The sequence below is a fragment of the Pongo pygmaeus genome, chromosome 2 (assembly GCF_028885625.2).
Source record: "Pongo pygmaeus isolate AG05252 chromosome 2, NHGRI_mPonPyg2-v2.0_pri, whole genome shotgun sequence".
Lineage (NCBI taxonomy): Eukaryota > Metazoa > Chordata > Mammalia > Primates > Hominidae > Pongo > Pongo pygmaeus.
Window position 1 is genome coordinate 117,093,956 of NC_085930.1, and position 19,820 is coordinate 117,113,775.

At 42.0% G+C, this 19,820-nt stretch overlaps 1 pseudogene; it reads left to right on the forward strand.

Moving 5' to 3' along the window:
- Positions 1–19,820, forward strand: part of LOC129032903 (neuroblastoma breakpoint family member 6-like) — a 31,469-nt pseudogene that overhangs the window by 4,260 nt on the left and 7,389 nt on the right.

The following is a 19,820-nucleotide window of genomic DNA, read 5'->3' on the forward strand; positions in this document are numbered from 1 at the left end:
CTTCCCCACCTCTGGTGACTATCCTTCTACTCTCTATCACCATGAGTTCAATTGTTTTGATTTTTAGATCCCACAAATAAGTGACACCATGCGATGTTTGTCTTTCTTTGCCTGGCTAATTTCACTTTGCATAATAACCTCCAGTTTCATCCATGTTGCTGCAAATAACAGGATCTCATTCTTTTTTGTGGCTGCATAGCACTCCGTTGTAAATAAGTACCACATTTTCTTTATCCTTAGTTAGAATCACCTCCTGACTTACTGGCTTCTCATTCTTTCATTCATTTGAATGTTATTATCTTGACCCTGCCATTCTTTCATTCTTTCATCTCTCCGAATAACCTCAGCTGTACTTGGCCACATTTCTGTGTGGCTTTGTGTCCAGTCACTGCATATTGTGCTATGTGTGCTATTTTTACATGTAATGAGGAACTAAAGGGACAATTTTCTGAAACAAATTTGGGAAGAAATCTAGTTTTCTTTACACAGGAAAAAGTTGAATGTTGAGGAATCTTATAGAAGCACTCTAATACAGAGGGGGGCTTTTAGTAAAAAATTATATTTTGGCTGGGCGTGGTGGCTCACCCCTGTGATCCCGGCACTTTGGTAGGCTGAGGAGGGTGGATCACCTGAGGTCAGGATTTCGAGACCAGCCTGGCCAACATGTCGTAAACCCTGTCTCTAATAAAAATACAAAAATTAGCCAGGCATGGTGGCATGTGCCTGTAGTCCTAGCTACATGGGAGGCTGAGGCAGGAGGATATCTTGAACCTGGGAAGTCAAAGTTGCAGTGAGCCGAGACTGCATCACTGTACTCTAGCCTGTGGGACAGAGTGAGACTCTGTCTCAAAAAAAAACTTTTTCTGTTTGTCAGAGCCATTTCCCCAAAACTGTGCTAAAATTCTGCTTGGAGGGCTTCTTGAGGATATTCTCACATAAATCTCTGTTGCAATTCTTAGAACTGATCACTGATCCCTCTCCACTCTTATATTTTCTCTACTATCCTACCTTAGGCGATACAAAGCCCTAGTTCACTCTCAGGCGTGAGAGCTGACCCAGTTAAGGAAGAGGTTATGGGAAGGGAGAGATGCCTCCCTCTTACTCAATCAGCATCTGAAGGCCCTTCTCACTGATGATGACCCTGACAACCACCATGGGCAGGACCTCCGAGAGCAGCTGGCTGAGGGGCACAGGCTGGCAGAGTGCCTTGTCTGCAAGCTCAGCCCAAGTAAGGCAGTCACAGGCCCTGATGACGCAAAATCCTAGGCTTATGAGAAGACTCCAGACCTCCACACCTGCATAATGACAATTTTATTGGTGGTCTTTCTTTCCACTAAGCATTAGTACCATGACATGATCAGGACTTCCTGTGTAGGAAGAGAGATGAGAAACCCATGGGTTGGAGGTCACAGTATGGCAAAATCCTCCTTCCTCCTTGATGGAACTGGCCTTTGGAGCAAGAAGCATCATCCATCCAGTTTTAAAGGACAGGAAGGAGGATGTGACAGGAAGCAGCTTGTAAGAGTGGAGCGAGCCCTGGACTAAGAATGGAAGTTCCCAGGCTCTATTCTCAGCAATGTCTTAGTAACTGTAGGCCAGTGATTTATCCTTCCTGGATGTCTGTGTCTAACTGGAAATGGGGACAAATTATCTCCTGCATGGTAGATACAGCATTCAAATGTGGGAACACACATGAATGAATTTCAAAATAAGGCAAAGACCCTCACTGTGTGATGTTAGATAAGGTAGTTGATGTGGTGGCATGTGGTGTTAGGAAAGTTGTTAAGACTGGAACACTCTTCGTAGAGAGAATTTTCCGGGACAACACAGCAGAAGCTACTTGGAGGGTCTTTGAAGTCCCCTGATGTATGGAACAGTGGGCGACAGGGTTGTTTGTCCTCTGCTAAGAGAAAGAAATAGGTTTTAGTGAGAGCTGTGAGGGGATGTGGAGTCTGTGCCTGGGAATCAGATCTGTGACCAGAAGGGGAAGACAACTGCTGAAGTCCAGAGAGAAGATGGACAAGGCTCCAGTGATATGAGGGGAAAAAGGCCTTTTTAATTTGTTCCCATGTCATAATGGTGGCTCTCCAGATCAGAACCACATTGCCAGCACAAAAAACGTGAGAGCTAAAGATGAAACACGAGGGCTTTTAGTGCAACACTGACTTGTACATAGATGTTCATGTCTCAGTGCTCGTGTATCTGACTGTGTTTGCAGTGGGTAGAGTGGGAAATATCTGAATGGACACTACTGCATTTGTTTGCAGAAAATGATGAAGTTGGAAATGAAGATGCTAAAGATGAGAAAGTTGAAAAAGTCCAAGGACCACTTGCCTCCAGGTAACAATGAATAATCAGGAGCTGGTAATGGGTAGGTAAAATACGGAAAAGGCCTCAGAAAGAAGACAAGAGAGGTGTAGGTTGTCATGGATTCTAGATGCAAGGAAAAAATTGCAGATCGTATTGATTTAGTGCACTCATTCAACAGTCAAATAGCCCTGTTGACATGATTGTCTATTTTCTTTGTGGTACTTGGAAGCATGACCTGAGGAGAACTTACCAGCCTTAGGGATTTCCTGCACACACAGATGAGACCCGTTCTCTTCTGTAGTGAAAACCAGGAGGAGTTTCGTATCTGCTTCCTACACAGTTGTCATTAGGTCCTTATTAGTTAAGATAAACAGCAAAGAGTTAACAAGGAGAGGAATTAGGAAGTAACTAGCAAAGTTAAACACCAAGAAAAGTACCTAGACCATCACAATATTAGAAGAAGAAGGCCTAGAAGTCACACCATCTCTGGAGTCTACAGTGGCTCAGCATATATTTTCTTGGCCATAGTATGTTACATTCAACCCAACTGAGCCACATGGTGTAGCAGCTGTTAGGGTTCTTCATGTGCTGTGTGTTACATCTACACCATACAGGGATAGCTGAGTCTCCTCCCTCCTCAGATCCTACCTGCCCAGTGCAATGAGCTCCAGCTGCTCTCTTCTTCTCAGGCCCCTGTGGCAGCCACACTCTGTTGCAGAGAGGAGGATTGCCTGTTCCCTCTTCAAGGGAACCACCCCTTTGCTTTTTGGGACCACTCACTTATGCCTCCTGTCAAAACAGGTTTAATCTTCTGTCATCTCTGTTATCTGTATCCTACCTGGCTCATCAGGGAGGTACAGCAGGCTGAAGAAAAGGAAGTCCCTCAGAACTTGCTGGAGGAATATTCTGCCACTTGCTCAATTTGCCATGACTCTTCTGATTCCCACCAGCCTCAGAGGTGTGCCAAAATCACACCTGAGGAAGAGAAAGTCGACTCTGCTCTGGATGTAGGCAGTGAATCTTCACATTACGAAGGGGAGGAGGAAGTGCTAAACATTCTCCCATGTAGCCTCTATATTCTATATCCTTTGTACCTCTGCCTAGGCTAAGAAAGTTCAACTCTGAGGACAGGGCCTGTAGATACATATTGGTTAGAATCAGGAAGTGTAGGATTAAATATTAAACACAGATATCAGGTGGGTCAGCGGGCTTCCCTCTCCTCCTCAGCCCATGTCATGCCTTAGTCTCTCTGGCCCCAGTATCAGGTTATTGGACCTCAAGTAGGGGTGATAAACTCATACCCACCTGTGTACAGGAGGTATACAGGAGGCATCTGTCAGACCTCCTATCTTGGATACAATGTCTTTTGTCTCCTGCAGTGATGTAATTTGTGTCCCTGAACAATGTCCTTGGAGTATGCCTGTCAAAGGTCATTGGCAGCCTTGCCTATAGATTTGGGGATGTCGTTACCTTGGTTTTATTGCTCTCAGCTGCAGTCTCTATTCTCCTTTAAGTTGGCTTATCTTTAAATTGGCTTAGCTTAGCATTCACCTCAAAACCTGAACATAAATACTTCTATCTTTGCCTTGCTTATAAATTTCCATAAAGCAAGGCTGAGGCCTAAGTTCGCCACCCTGCTAATGGCCAATTTTTCTGTGTAACACCATAGAATCTTTTTATTATGAGAGGGTTTTTAGAATTTATCCTTCAGTTCAGTCTTGTGTATAAATTCCTCTAAACATTCAACAACCATGACATCTACAGAGACAAGTCAATATTGCAGCAACACTTCTAGAAAGTAGTTAATCCAGTTCCTGAAGATCTTGGGGAAATGTTTTGTTTAACTGCTTAACAGATACAGGCCAGAGGATATGCAATTATGATGTACCAGAAGAGGAAGATTCTTCCCCATGGGCCTGGAAAGCAGGTTCATCTACTTCTTCCAAGACTTAACCTAGGGCATCCTAGACCTTTTCTGTAAGAATACCATATTCTTATGCTGAGAATGTTAATGCCCTTGTGTCATGATTGGACACTAATTTGGTCATGTGTGGAGTATGATTTGCTTAATGTGATCCTCTCTTCTGAATTTATTTGCAGAAAATCAAAATGATAATGAGGAAGAGGATGGGAAACAACCAGTGTCCCCCAGGTAACTCTGATTTTTGAGTTGGTTGTTCAATAGTGACATCTGGAGGATAACATCAGGGAAAAATAGGAGTTTATGAATAGGACTATTTTATCCATTCAGTTAACTACAAATTATTCTTTTGAACAATGTTTTCTTTTTTCTTGTGGTACTCATATACATTTCAATCTCTTTCTTTTTTCTTTTTTCTTGTGGTACTCATATACATTTCAATCTCTTTCTTCCTTTCTTTCTTTCTTTCTTTCTTTCTTTCTTTCTTTCTTGCTTGCTTTCTTTCTTTCTTTCTTTCTTTCTTTCTTTCTTTCTTTCTTTCTTTCTTTCTTTCTCCTTCCTTCCTTCCTTCTTTCCTTCCTTCCTTCTTCCTTCCTTCTTTTTCTTTTCTTTTCTTTTCTCCTTCCTTCCTTTCTTTTCTTTCTTTCCTGACAGGGTTTCACTCAGTCATCCAGGTGGAGTACAGTGCTACTATCATGGCTCACTGCAGCTTTGACGTTCCTGGCTCAAGTGATCCTCCTGCTTAGCCTGGTTTCCATTGCTTAATCCCTCTCAAGCATAGTAACCTACAATCAGTTGACCCGAGTGAACTCACCAAACTCATGGATTTTTTGATATCACTTGTCCTCTTCCGTGTGGTTAAATCCAGCGTGAGATACCTGTTAGGTGTCAGCGTGTTGGCAAGTATTTGACCACAAGAGAAGAAAATTGAGTAAAACCCCTACTCCATATTATGTCAAAATTTGTTGCTTCTTTTTTCTCATGAACTTCTAATCTGGGCAGTTTGCTGAACATGAGCCATCTCTATCTCTATCTTTCTCTTTCTCTCACTATCTCACGGCAGCCACACTCTGTCCCACCAAGAAGAGAATAATTTGTACCTTTTATTAGGACAGCCCCTTTGCTTTCTGCAACTGTTGACTTATGCCTTCTGTCAAATCCATCTAGGAATCTGTGGTCCCTGACCCCCTTGAATCAACCTTAGACCCTCCTACCCCACCAGTCTCAGCAGGGAGGTGCCACAGGTGGCAGAGCATGAAGTCCCCCGAGAGCCAAGGGATGAATGTTGTTTGACTCCTTTGATTCCTGCTGACCTGTCTGGACCCCATCTGTCTTACAGAAGCAACTTGTACTCATTTGAGAAACAGCAAGTCTACTTGGCTCTTGATGGGGGAGGAGTGCTCCACTGTGAATGTGATAAACATCCAAATGATGTCTCAGGTAGACCTCATAATCCTTGCATCCTGAGCCGCAGAGTGGGGCTTAGAGATGTCATCAATGTGCCTAGGAATCATAGACATGAGTTGTTTTGAATCAGACTCTAGAGTTGAATTTGAAACATCAACATGGGTTGGGTCAGTGAGCTCTGCTCTCTTCCTTGTCTCGGACCATGCCTGTGTCATCCTGGGCCCACTCTCAGATATTGGACCCAAGACAGATGTGACAAATTCACACCAATCTATGCAGCATATTTCCAAGAGGTGTCTGTGAGATGTCTTAATTTGAATAAAATTTGTCTTGCCAGCTATTATTGTATTCTTTATAAATTTCTTTTCCCAACCATGTCCCTTGAGGTTCTATGACTGCCCAAGGCCAGTAGTATCTTTGTCTACCTTTCTGTGGAAGATGATACCAAGGTTTCATTGAACCTAGCCCAATTTTCTATGTCTTTGATGTTGGCTTGTTGTAGCTAAGCAGGCCATTGCCTTGCTAGTATGTTTCTGGAAGCAAGACTGAGCACTGTCACTCCTAGATGCCCAAATAGCCAATGTTACTGTGTAGCACAGAGATTCATTTTGATTCAAGAGTATGTAGATTCCCTCCATCCTTCTAATTTCAGCATCTAAAATGCTGTAAACCGTGAACAACATTGGAATTTGATGAGGGAAGGCTACATACTGCAGTTTCCTTTCTAGAAAACATCTGGGGGCATTTGCTTTGAATTGATATGAAAAATATTGCTTACCTGTTTGCACAGTCTCAGGACAGATCATACTGAGATAATGATCTACAAGAATAGGGAGATTTCACCCCTAGGCTCAGGGAAACCCAAGGCATTTCTATCATGACAGGACCTCAGGCCTCCGAAAATATTTCTCTCACAGTGTCCTGTTCTCGCACTGAGGAGACTGATGTCTCTGTGTTAGGGTCGGACAGTGGATTGTTCATGGGTGTAGGAGAATCTGCTTAATGTGTCCCTCCCTGTCTGAAATTATATACAGAACTTGAACATGACCAAAAGTAGGTGAAGGACCAAGACCCATCAGGCCCTAGGTAACTCTAAGGAATTGCAGACAGTTAATTCAGTGTGGACATCTGGAGACTCTGGATGCAGGAAAAATAAGAATGTGCTGAACATTGGTTCCATCTGTTCAGCCAATCATGAAATATTTATATTATTAGAATTGCCTGTTTTCATTGTATAGCCATATTTGTATTTCCCCCTCTTATTAATTCCTCTCAATTGTACTAATCTCTCTTCAGTTGACTCAGTTGAACTGATCTATCAGAGATATTTTCTGCAGTCCCCTTTTCTATAATTTTTGTTTAATGCACATCTGATGTCTGTGCTTTGGCATCACCATATGTGCAAGTATTTGATAGCATGAAAGTGAATGAAAAAATTCATATCTCGCTACAATATTGAGAAAAAGAGATGTGGGGGATACAATATCTCTAAGAGTCTAGGAAGACTCAAGAGCCCATGTTCATTTGGCCACTGCATGCTGCTATGAATAAATTTATGCAAAAGTGCTCAATGCACCATGATGTCCCTCTGCATGCACTGTGTCATGGCTGTTTTGTACAGGGATCGTTCCATCTCCTTCATCCTTAGCTCATTGTCTGCCCAGTGCACCGAGCACCTGCTGCTCTCTCTTTTCTGCCCCATATGGGGAAGGATTGTTCTATCTCCCTGAGGGGCCTGCCCTTTCCTTCCTCTGACCCCTCCTGTAGGCCTCCCTTTAGAGCCAGCTGGGCACTGTGGTTTTGCTTCCCTCTGGTGTTTATCTTCAGTCTTCTTCATCCACCAGGCCCAGCAGGCAGCTGCTGGAGATGGAAGAACTCGATGTCTCAGAGGACTCACTGGATGAAAGTTACTTGACTCCTTCAATTGAATATGACCTATGTGACTGCCACCAGGCTTACAGTAAGTAGCACCTTGTGCTTATTGGAGGAACAGCTCGCCACCTTTGCTATGGATGCAGTCTGTGAGTACTTCATCCCAAAGGTCATAAAGCTCTACTTGTCTCCCTTCCAGGCAGCCTCTTTATTTTTTTGTTTCCTGCAATTTGTGCAGGCTAAGACATGACATCCTTGTACTTAGATTGTTTTGAGTCTGGCTCTTGGATCCAGTTTTAAACACAGACATCCAATGGGTGGAACTTTCCTCTTCTCTTGTCCTAGGTGACTCCATTGTCACCAGGCACTTTCTTACAAGAGTGGGATGTGGGCATCAAGATAGGCCTCAGAGAGGGAATGGTGAGGGGCAATTGCAAATGTTCAGCCACCTGTAGCTCAGCTGAAGACATTTGTATGAAAGACCTCCTTCTTTAAGATAAGACATCTCTCTTTGATGAAAGTATGTTGTTAGTTGCATTTCCTGGACAGTACCCGTCACTATTCTCTGGTCATCCAGTTGTGCTGGAAGTTTTGCCCAATTATTTTGGAGGTCTGTTTTCATGATTCCTATGTCCCAGGCCAGATTCTTAACTTCTTCTGAGGTGACTTCCCTCCAGCTGAAGCAGGCTAGTGTCCCATCCTGCCTGCATGGCCATGGCTTTCATTCTCTGTGGAGCACCAGTGATTTTTTTCCATGTGTGTGTTTATAATTTCAATCATGTGTCTGGTCTCAGTGTCAGAGTGTTACGTAAGCCATCACCAATGAGAGTCCCTGATGAGGTGCTGGCCTAACTGATGAGCAAAGCCCATCATGTGGTTGGAACCATGTGGTTCCCATCCCCATGATCTCCAGAAGATCCTTCATGTTGAGTGGGCACCCTATGGGGCAGCAGCTTCACAGGGTGTGTGGAGAAAAAATCCGATTTTCATTTCTTCTCACTCATTCGATTTTTTGGAGTTCTGAGAGTTGCGTGCTGCTTTTTGAGCGTTTTACCCATCAAATCATCTTGTGGTAGGAGCAAGTAACTCTGTCATGCTCTCCAATATATCTCACTGTGTTCTAATGAAATTAGCAATTAACATATTGGTCCTGGATTCTGTTTTGGTGGGTAAGTGTCTTTTGTGCTAGGATCATTCTGTTTCCTGTTTTCTGTTTCTCCTTGAGGTTCAAAGAAGCAAAGGCTTTTCTCAGGATCACAGGGATTCATGAAACAGACAAAATATGCATTTACCTTGTCTCTGTTGTGTGCCATGCCCCTTGCCATGTGGGCTCTGTCTACTCTTGTCTCTGGCCCATTCAGTGCTCAAGGGACACTCCCAAGTAGGTGGTGGCATTGCCGTGTTAGAGCTGAAAGCTGTGTTGAGGCTCAGCAAGATCCCTCACTTGCCTCATAGGTGATGGCCTGACTAGTATTGGTCTCACAGCGCGGTCTCCATCTACTTCTCTGCAGTGGCTTCTTTCAGGGGCTGAGCTTGAATGGGTGCTCACCCTTTTTCCTTTTCCTGATTTCAAAATTATTTCAAATCATTTTGAAATAATTTCAAGTTAAACAGAAAAGCATCCAGTCTTGTACAAAGAGCTCCTGTAGCCCTGATACAGATTCCCTAAGAAAGAAAACCTTGTGCGATGGGTTCGAACTTCCTCCTCTGCACCAAGAGGACCTATAGACATCTACAGAACTCTCCACCCCAAATCAAAAGAATATACATTCTTCTCAGCATCACATCACACTTATTCCAAAATTGACCACATAGTTGGAAGTAAAGCACTCCTCAGCAAATGTGAAAGAACAGGGATTATAACAAACTGTCTCTCAGACCACAGTGGAATCAAACTAGAACTCAGGATTAAGAAACTCACTCAAAACCACTCAACTACATGGAAACTGAACAACCTGCTTCTGAATGACTGCTGGTTACACAACGAAGTGAAGGCAGAAATAAAGATGTTCTTTGAAACCAACGAGAACAAAGACACAACATACCAGAATCTCTGGGACACATTTAAAGCAGTGTGGAGAGGGAAATTTATAGCACTAAATGCCCACAAGAGAAAGCAGGAAAGACCTAAAATTGACACCCTAACATCCAATTGAAAGAACTAGAGACGCAAGAGCAAACAAATTCAAAAGCTAGCAGAAGGTAAGAAATAACTAAGATCAGAGCAGAACTGAAGGAGATAGAGACACAAAAAACCCTTCAAAAAATCAGTGAATCCAGGAGCTGGGTTTTTGAAAAGATCAACAAAATTGATAGACTGCTAGCAAGACTAATAAAGAAGAAAAGAGAGAAGAATCAAATAGATGCAATAAAAAATGATAAAGGAGATATCACCACTGATCCCACAGAAATACAAACTACCATCAGAGAACACTATAACACCTCTACTCAAATAAACTAGAAAATCTAGAAGAAATGGATAAATTCCTGGACACATACACCCTCCCAAGACTAAACCAGGAAGAAGTTGAATCCCTGAATAGACCAATAACAGGATCTGAAATTGTGGCAATAGTTAATAGCCTACCAACCAAAAAAAGTCCAGGACCAGACGGATTCACAGCTGAATTCTACCAGAGGTACAAAGAGGAGCTGGTACCATTCCTTCTGAAATTACTCCAATCAATAGAAAAAGAGGGAATCCTCCCTAACTCATTTTATGAGGCCAGCATCATCCTGATACCAAAGCCTGACAGAGACACAACAAAAAAAGAGAATTTTAGGCGGATATCCCTGATGAACATCGATGCAAAAATCCTCAATAAAATACTGGCAAACCAAATCCAGCAGCACATCAAAAAGCTTATCCACCATGATCAAGTGGGCTTCATCCCTGGGATGCAAGGCTGGTTCAACATACACGAATCAATAAATGTAATCCAGCATATAAACAGAACCAAAGACAAAAACCACATGATTATCTCAATAGATGCAGAAAAGGCCTTTGACAAAATTCAACAGCCATTCATGCTAAAAACTCTCAATAAATTAGGTACTGATGGGACATATCTCAAAATTATAAGAGCTATTTATGACAAACCCACAGCCAATATCATACTGAATGGGCAAAAACCGGAAGCATTCTCTTTGAAAACTGGCACAAGACAGGGATGCCCTCTCTCACCACTCCTATTCAACATAATGTTGGAAGTTCTGGCCAGGGCAATCAGGCAGGAGAAAGAAATAAAAGGTATTCAGTTAGGAAAAGAGGAAGTCAAATTGTCCCTGTTTGCAGATGACATGACTGTATATTTAGAAAACACCATCGTCTCAGCCCAAAATCTCCTTAAGCTGATAAGCACCTGCAGCAAAGTCTCAGGATATAAATCAATGTGCAAAAATCACAAGCATTCTTATATACCAATAACAGACAAACAGAGAGCCAAATCATGAGTGAACTCCCATTCACAATTGCTTCAAAGAGAATAAAATACCTAGGAATCCAACTTACAAGGGATGTGAAGGAACTCTTCAAGGATAACTACAAACTACTGCTCAACAAAATAAAAGAGGACACAAACAAATGGAAGAACATTCCATGCTCATGGATAGGAAGAATCAATACCGGAAAATGGCCATACTGCCTAAGGTAATTTATAGATTCATGCCATCCCCATCAAGCTACCAACGACTTTCTTCACCAAATTGGAAAAAACTACTTTTTAAATTATTATTATTATACTTTAAGTTTTAGGATACATGTGCACAATGTGCAGGTTAGTTACATACGTATACATGTGCCATGCTGGTGTGCTGCACCTATTAACTCACCATTTAGCATTAGGTATATCTCCTAATGCTATCTCTCCCCCCTCCCCCACCCCACAACAGTCCCCAGAGTGTGATGTTCCCCTTCCTGTGTCCATGTGTTCTCATTGTTCAATTCCCACCTATGAGTGAGAACATGCGGTGTTTGGTTTTTTGTCCTTGCGATAGTTTACTGAGAATGATGATTTCCAGTTTCATCCATGTCCCTACAAAGGGCATGAACTCATCATTTTTTATGGCTGCATAGTATTCCATGCACATTTTCTTAATCCATTCTATCATTGATGGACATTTGGGTTGGTTCCAAGTCTTTGCTATTGTGAATAGTGCCGCAATAAACATACGCGTGCGTGTGTCTTTGTAGCAGCATGATTTATAGTCCTTTGGGTATATACCCAGTAATGGGATGGCTGGGTCAAGTGGTATTTCTAGTTCTAGATCCCTGAGGAATCGCCACACTGACTTCCACAATGGTTGAACTAGTTTACAGTCCCACCAACAGTGTAAAAGTGTTCTTGTTTCTCCACATCCTCTCCAGCACCTGTTGTTTCCTGACTTTTTAATGATCGCCATTCTAACTGGTGTGAGATGGTATCTCACTGTGGTTTTGATTTGCATTTCTCTGATGGCCAGTGATGATGAGCATTTTTTCATGTGTCTTTTGGCTGCATAAATGTCTTCTTTTGAGAAGTGTCTGTTCATATCCTTGGCCCACTTTTTGATGGGGTTGTTTCTTTTTTTCTTGTAAATTTGTTTGAGTTCTTTGTAGATTCTGGATGTTAGCCCTTTGTCAGATGAGTAGATTGCAAAAATTTTCTCCCATTCTGTAGGTTGCCTGTTCACTCTGATGGTAGTTTCTTTTGCTGTGCAGAAGCTCTTGAGTTTAATTAGATCCCATTTGTCAATTTTGGCTTTTGTTGCCATTGCTTTTGGTGTTGTAGACATGAAGTCCTTACCCATGCCTATGTCCTGAATGGTAATCCCTAGGTTTTCTTCTAGGGTTTTTATGGTTTTAGGTCTAACATTTAAGTCTTTAATCCATCTTGAATTAATTTTTGTATAAGGTGTAAGGAAGGGATCCAGTTTCAGCTTTCTCCATATGGCTAGCCAGTTTTCCCAGCACCATTTATTAAATAGGGAATCCTTTCCCCATTGCTCGTTTTTCTCAGGTTTGTCAAAGATCAGATAGTTGCAGATATGCGGCATTATTTCTGAGGGATCTGTTCTGTTCCATTGATCTATATCTCTGTTTTGGTACCAGTACCATGTTGTTTTGGTTACTGTAGCCTTGTAGTATAGTTTGAAGTCAGGAGCGTGATGCCTCCAGCTTTTTTCTTTTGGCTTAGGATTGACTTGGCGATGTGGGCTCTTTTTTGGTTCCATGTGAACTTTAGAGTAGGTTTTTCCAATTCTGTGAAGAAAGTCATTGGTAGCTTGATGGGGATGGCATTGAATCTATAAATTACCTTGGGCAGTATGGCCATTTTCACGATATTGATTCTTCCTACCCATGAGCATGGAATGTTTTTCCATTTGTTTGTATCCTCTTTTATTTCATTGAGCAGTGGTTTATAGTTCTCCTTGAAGAGGTCCTTCACGTCCCTTGTCAGTTGGATTCCTAAGTATTTTATTCTCTTTGAAGGAATTGTGAATGGGATTTCACTCATGATTTGGCTCTCTGTTTGTCTGTTATTGGTGTATAAGAATGCTTGTGATTTTTGTACATTGATTTTGTATCCTGAGACTTTGCTGAAGTTGCTTATCATCTTAAGGAGAGTTTGGGCTGAGACAATGGGGTTTTCTAGATATAAAATCATGTTGTCTACAAACAGGGACAATTTGATTTCCTCTTTTCCTAATTGAATACCCTTGATTTCCTTCTCCTGCCTAACTGCCCTGGCCAGAACTTCCAACACTATGTTGAATAGGAGTGGTGAGAGAGGGCATCCCTGTCTTGTGCCAGTTTTCAAAGGGAATGCTTCCAGTTTTTGCCCATTCAGTATGATATTGGCTGTGGGTTTGTCATAGATAGCTCTTATTATTTTGAGATACATCCCATTAATACCTAATTTATTGAGAGTTTTTAGCATGAAGGGTTGTTGAATGTTGTCAAAGGCCTTTTCTGCATCTATTGAGATAATCATGTAGTTTTTGTCTTTGGTTCTGTTTATATGCTGGATTACATTTATCGATTTGCGTATATTGAAGCAGCCTTGCATCCCAGGGATGAAGCCCACTTGATCATGGTGGATAAGCTTTTTGATGTGCTGCTGGATTTGGTTTGCCAGTATTTTATTGAGGATTTTTGCATCAATGTTCATCAAGGATATTGGTCTAAAATTCTCTTTTTTTGGTTGTGTCTCTGCCCCGCTTTGGTATCAGGATGATGCTGGCTTCATAAAATGAGTTAGGGAGGATTCCCTCTTTTTCTGTTGATTGAAATAGTTTCAGAAGGAATGGTACCAGTTCCTCCCTGTACCTCTGGTAGAATTCGGCTGTGAATGCATCTGGTCCTGGACTCTTTTTGGTTGGAAAGCTATTGATTATTGCCACAATTTCAGATCCTGTTATTGGTCTATTCAGAGATTCAACTTCTTCCTGGTTTAGTCTTGGGAGCATGTATGTGTCGAGGAATTTATCCATTTCTTCTAGATTTTCTAGTTTATTTGCATAGATATGAAACCAAAAAAAAGCCCACATTGCCAAGACAATACTAAGCCAAAAGAACAAAGCTGGAGGCATCACGCTACCTGACTTCAAACAATACTACAATGCTACAGTAACCAAAACAGCATGGTACTGGTACCAAAACAGAGATATAGACCAATGGAAAAGAACAGAGCCCTCAGAAATGCCACACATCTACAAACATCTGATCTTTGACAAACCTGACAAAAACAAGAAATGGGGAAAGGATTCCCTATTTAATAAATGGCACTGGGAAAACTGGCTAGCCATATGTAGAAAGCTGAAACTGGATCCCTTCCTTACACCTTATACAAAAATTAATTCAAGATGGATTAAAGACTTAAATGTTAGACCTAAAACCATAAAAACCCTAGAAGAAAACCTAGGCAATACCATTCAGGACATAGGCATGGGTAAGGTCTTCATGTCTACAACACCAAAAGCAATGGCAACAAAAGCCAAAATTGACAAATGGGATCTAATTAAACTCAAGAGCTTCTGCACAGCAAAAGAAACTACCATCCAGAGTGAACAGGCAACCTACAGAATGGGAGAAAATTTTTGCAATCTACTCATCTGACAAAGGGCTAATATCCAGAATCTACAAAGAACTCAAACAAATTTACAAGAAAAAAAGAAACAACCCCATCAAAAAGTGGGCCAAGGATATGAACAGACACTTCTCAAAAGAAGACATTTATGCAGCCAAAAGACACATGAAAAAATGCTCATCATCACTGGCCATCAGAGAAATGCAAATCAAAACCACAATGAGATACCATCTCACACCAGTTAGAATGGCGATCATTAAAAAGTCAGGAAACAACAGGTGCTGGAGAGGATGTGGAGAAACAAGAACACTTTTACACTGTTGGTGGGACTGTAAACTAGTTCAACCATTGTGGAAGTCAGTGTGGCGATTCCTCAGGGATCTAGAACTAGAAATACCACTTGACCCAGCCATCCCATTACTGGGTATATACCCAAAGGACTATAAATCATACTGCTACAAAGACACACGCACGCGTATGTTTATTGCGGCACTATTCACAATAGCAAAGACTTGGAACCAACCCAAATGTCCATCAGTGATAGACTGGATTAAGAGACTGTGGCACATATACACCATGGAGTACTATGCAGCCATAAAAAATGATGAGTTCATGCCCTTTGTAGGGACATGGATGAAGCTGGAAACCATCATTCTCAGCAAACTATTGCAGGGACGAAAAACCAAACACTGCATGTTCTCACTTATAGGTGGGAATTGAACAATGAGAACACCTGGTCACAGGAAGGGGAGTCTCACACACTGGGGCCGGTTGTGGGGTGGGGAGAGGGGGGACGGATAGCATTAGGAGATATACCTAATGTAAATGACGAGTTAATTGGTGCAGCACACCAACATGGCACATGTATACATATGTAACAAACCTGCACGTTGTGCACATGTACCCTGGAACTTAAAGTATAATTAAAACAAACAAACAAACAAACAGAAAACCTTGTGCACTTTATCTGTCCCCAGAGCCAGCACCTCTTCCAGTCCCTCCAGGGGGAGCTCCAGCTCCAGGAGGCTCTCTCTGGAAAGTCAATCAGGAGAAGAAAGGTCCTGATCTCCTCCACCCCCTGTCCTCAGAGGTTCTGCTCTGAATTGGGCTGTTCTGGTATAGCTGTGGGACTCTGCCTCAGAAACACAGCAGCCAAGATGGGGCTCCCCTGAGGAGGAAGGGAAATGCTCAGACACATGTCCCAGAAGTGTGATGTGTGCAGTGTGGGACGGCCCTGCCAGGGCATCATGAAACATGGGCCAGAGAGGCCAAATGCTTCTTTGCAGATGATTGGGATGAATGAATGCACCATCCAGACTGTACAAGGATGTATCCTGTGTGTGGGTTCACACACTATGTGTGAATAGTGTGTATAGGGCACAGCCTTGACCCCAGCAGCAGTGACACAGGAGGTCGGCTCTGCCGCATCCTCTCTCTGCAGGGAAAACGTTGGTAGAATCAGTGAGAAGACAGCCTAAATTATAACTTGATCTTTTATTGGGGGCTTTTCCCTACCTGCCCAACTAATAAAATGTACAGTACTTCAGAAGTTTGAGAAAATATTTTATCTTTTCTTGTGCAAATTCTAGGAATATTCAAAGTATAAGTTTAATAAGACTCAGTAGTCTGAAAAATAGTGATAAAATGACATGATGAAATTAAATAGTGATCATTAACAACATTTCTAGAGCTTGATTTTTGTCCAAATGCAGAGGACAAGAATGGGGAGACCTGCATTTGAACAGTCTTTACCAACCAGATTTGCTGTTTCAAGATGTTTTCCCTGTTAGCCCAATGTAAACTATTATTAAATCTTACTGATGTCTTCAGTGACTGATGGGTGATGATTAGTAAACTGTGTCCTGAGTAACTATGGAGGTCACACCAAGCCGAGAGTAGGGCTTGTGGACAAAGACCAGAGGCCGGAAGGCACCCAGTGCAGGGCTGGGGCCAGTGAGGGGCCATCCTGACTCCAGCGGAGAATTTGTATGAGGGAGTGGTAGGAAGGGATATTGGATGAGAATATCAGCCAGAAGTTAGAAGGAGCACAAAGGCAGGGTGGGGAGTGAGAGTCATGTAGTGGGCAATGGAGAGAAAGTTTTCAGAAGTGAGTGGGAATGTGATAACAACAGGGTGATAAAACTGGTGAGACAACTGCCAGTATAGAGATGGCAGAATCAGAGAAGGCAGTTAGGGAGACTGTATGAAGCCAGGCATGAGTGATGAGAGTCTGATATAACTGCTCTCAGGAAGGTGAAGTAGAGTAGATACGTGAAAGACATTTTACGAAAAACTTAAGGAAGTCTTGGTGAGAATGAGGATGTGTAGAGGGAGGAGAGGGAGGAGCTCCACAGCAATGTGGAGCAGGTCCTGAGGGCTCCGTCCCCCTCCTGAGCTGACCTTGGATTGGCGGAGGCCATTCGAAGTCTCTCATTAGGCCACCTTCTGAGAATGTGTGTTTTTCTCCCTATGGAAATATAAATAATTTTTATCAGGGAATACAGCCCAGACCCCACTGGAGGAGTGGGTAATATGAAGATTGAGCCTTGTGTTACCTCCATAAAGGACAACAAATTCTGATCTGTAGCACTTCTTGCCCCTAAATTTTCATAAAGAGACTGATTCCTCTACTACATTGCTTAAGGCTGCTAATAACCACTGTATGGCAATAGAATGTATATGTGTGGGGAGGTGGTAAAACTATTATAGGCAACAGGAAATTCAAAATGCCCTAGGACCCTGAAAAGTTCACCTCACTTAGTATTTGGTCTATAATATTCCAACTCCCTTTTTCACCACTCCTTCCCAAAGCCTTGAGGCTCTACATCTTCCCCTGTTCTTGTCCTCCTATGTGTTTAGATAAACAACTCTTCCTCTCCTGTGTTCTGGAGGCTCTCTAGAACTTTCACTGTAGGACACAGGAAAAAGATAAATAATAATGAATAATAGGCATGACCTTATTAGACAATGCAAGCCCTCAGGGGTCAAGTGGGGGTTTTTCAGTAAATGGATACTCTAGCCTGGGCACCTGTGGTCTCAGCATCTCCAGTCACAGACATGAAAGGTGACATCATCTTTGTTTACATGTCTGTCTTCGTGGCCTGGTGTACTGGGTGGTTTTATGGAGAGGCAGGGACATCAGAGATGGGTGTTTTGGGAATGCTTAGCAAAGGGGAAACTGAAATTGTTCCTACTGAACCCCCTTCTCCTTTCAGTTCCCATCCATGAGGCCTGTCCCCAAGGGCCTTGGAGTGGAGACTTGAGCCACCGCCTGTCAGAGGTGCAATCTTCACATGCACAGCTGGAGCCAAGCACCCTGGTGCTCAGTTGTATGCAATTGCAGCTGGATCAATGGTTTGATTATGGCTATGGCATAGTCAGGCGGTGCTTTTCCTCCACCACCTGGACCTTCACAGCCAAATCTGATTCTGGGAACCAATGGCCCTTCCAAGGTAGGGAAGGAAAGGGGAATAGGAAACTCTAATCCAGGTGCTGGCTGTCATGGTGTTGTGGGTGGAGGAGACAAGGGGGCCTCTGCATGCTCACTGAGGGTCAACTTGAAATCCACGTTGCTCTAATGTAGTGAAGTGAGTAAGGACCTGGGGTTTATGATCAAATCTGCTCTCTGGTCCTGGATTTGCCACTTACAGTTGTTCACCTTGGCCAAGTTATTTGTCTTTTTTGTATTTATATCTCATTTCCTCAGAAATTATATCTACCTGTAATCATTGTTGAGAGAATTAATTATGAGAATTTCCAGAGTGCTGTGTTCAATAAGAATTGCTCAATAAACCTATGAATAGATGTTATCTAATTCTTTTATCTTTCTGGCAAATTAACACTTAGAATGTGACTTCACATGTGTTTTTTCATCTGAGGTAGAACGATTTTTGAGACCTCTACTTTTAAGGGACCCCTCTTCCTTTGCTTTCTCAGTAAGTCTCATTTGCCAATTTCCTCCCTCTCCTTCACCATCCCTTATTAAGCTAATTTCCCCCCATTAGGAACTTTCAATAACAATGTATTAGGCACATTTAATAAAAATAGAAATTCTGGTCCCACAAGTCAATCTCCTGATGTATCCAGCTTATTTTTTTTTTTCTGTTTTTACACTGTCTTTGAAATAAGGGGTAACTTTCATATGTAAAGAGTACAAATCAGTTTCTTTCGTGATACTCCATCTAATTCACCATCTCCACAGCTATGTCCTCTGTTTCCTTCTCACAAGGATCCACTTCTGCTCAGATTTTCGTCATTCTGGGTCATGTTCATCCTCACTCTCTGTCCCTCTCACTCTCTCCTTCTGGAGCCTCTGGGGCTGCCTGGTGCTCCTCTGTCAGGTGATGCCCCCATCTGAGACATCAGGAGATGCATGTTCTCAGGAGCCGGTGAGGGTCCTGTGAAGTGATGAGCACCAGTCTGGCTTCAAGGAGAGGTTTCATGGCAAGTGCTCAGTGAGTGTCGGGGGTGCATAGTTTCTGACATGTGCTATGATAACTTGTAGTATTTAATCCTCTTTTCTTTCTTCCTGTCTCTCTTTTACTTCTCCATATATTCCAACAGCTCCAACCGGAACTAACCTTACTGCTTCAGGCACTGTCTCTCCTGCTCACTTTTTTCCAGAGTCCTGAGCATGAACCAGGCTCCAGGCAAGAAGACAGAATGAATGCTTTTTGTTTTATTCTCCTTCACCTGGTGATTTCTTCTTGCTGTCTAACAGGTCATTTGTTTTTCAGCACACCTTCTATCTCACTCTTCTCATGTTTCTAATTGATTTTTCCAACTTCAACAGAGCAGGATAATGATTATAATGTTATGTTCAATATCTCCTAAGATATTGAACATAATTATATAATTATTCAATTATATTAATATATATTGGTATATATACTTACATCATTTGTCATATACATTATATATATTTGGTTTATATATTATATGGAGTGTATATATATGAAATATATATTTATGCAAATTTTATAAATTCACCAGGTTTAGTCTTCCCTAGTTCCTTTTCTTTCATGAGATGTTCCTTTAATTTCGATTTTGCTTGATTTTTATAATCCCCCCTTTAAAAAAGCACGGCCTATATCCAGTATAATTTCCTTGCCTTTGCCTTATATTCTTGGGGGCTATTTGTGTTCACTAATTTAATTTTTCTTGAATATTTTTGTCAGTTGGGGGCACCTTTGTCTTCCAGTAATCTTATCATTAATGTAAGAAAAATCAACAACAATAAAAAA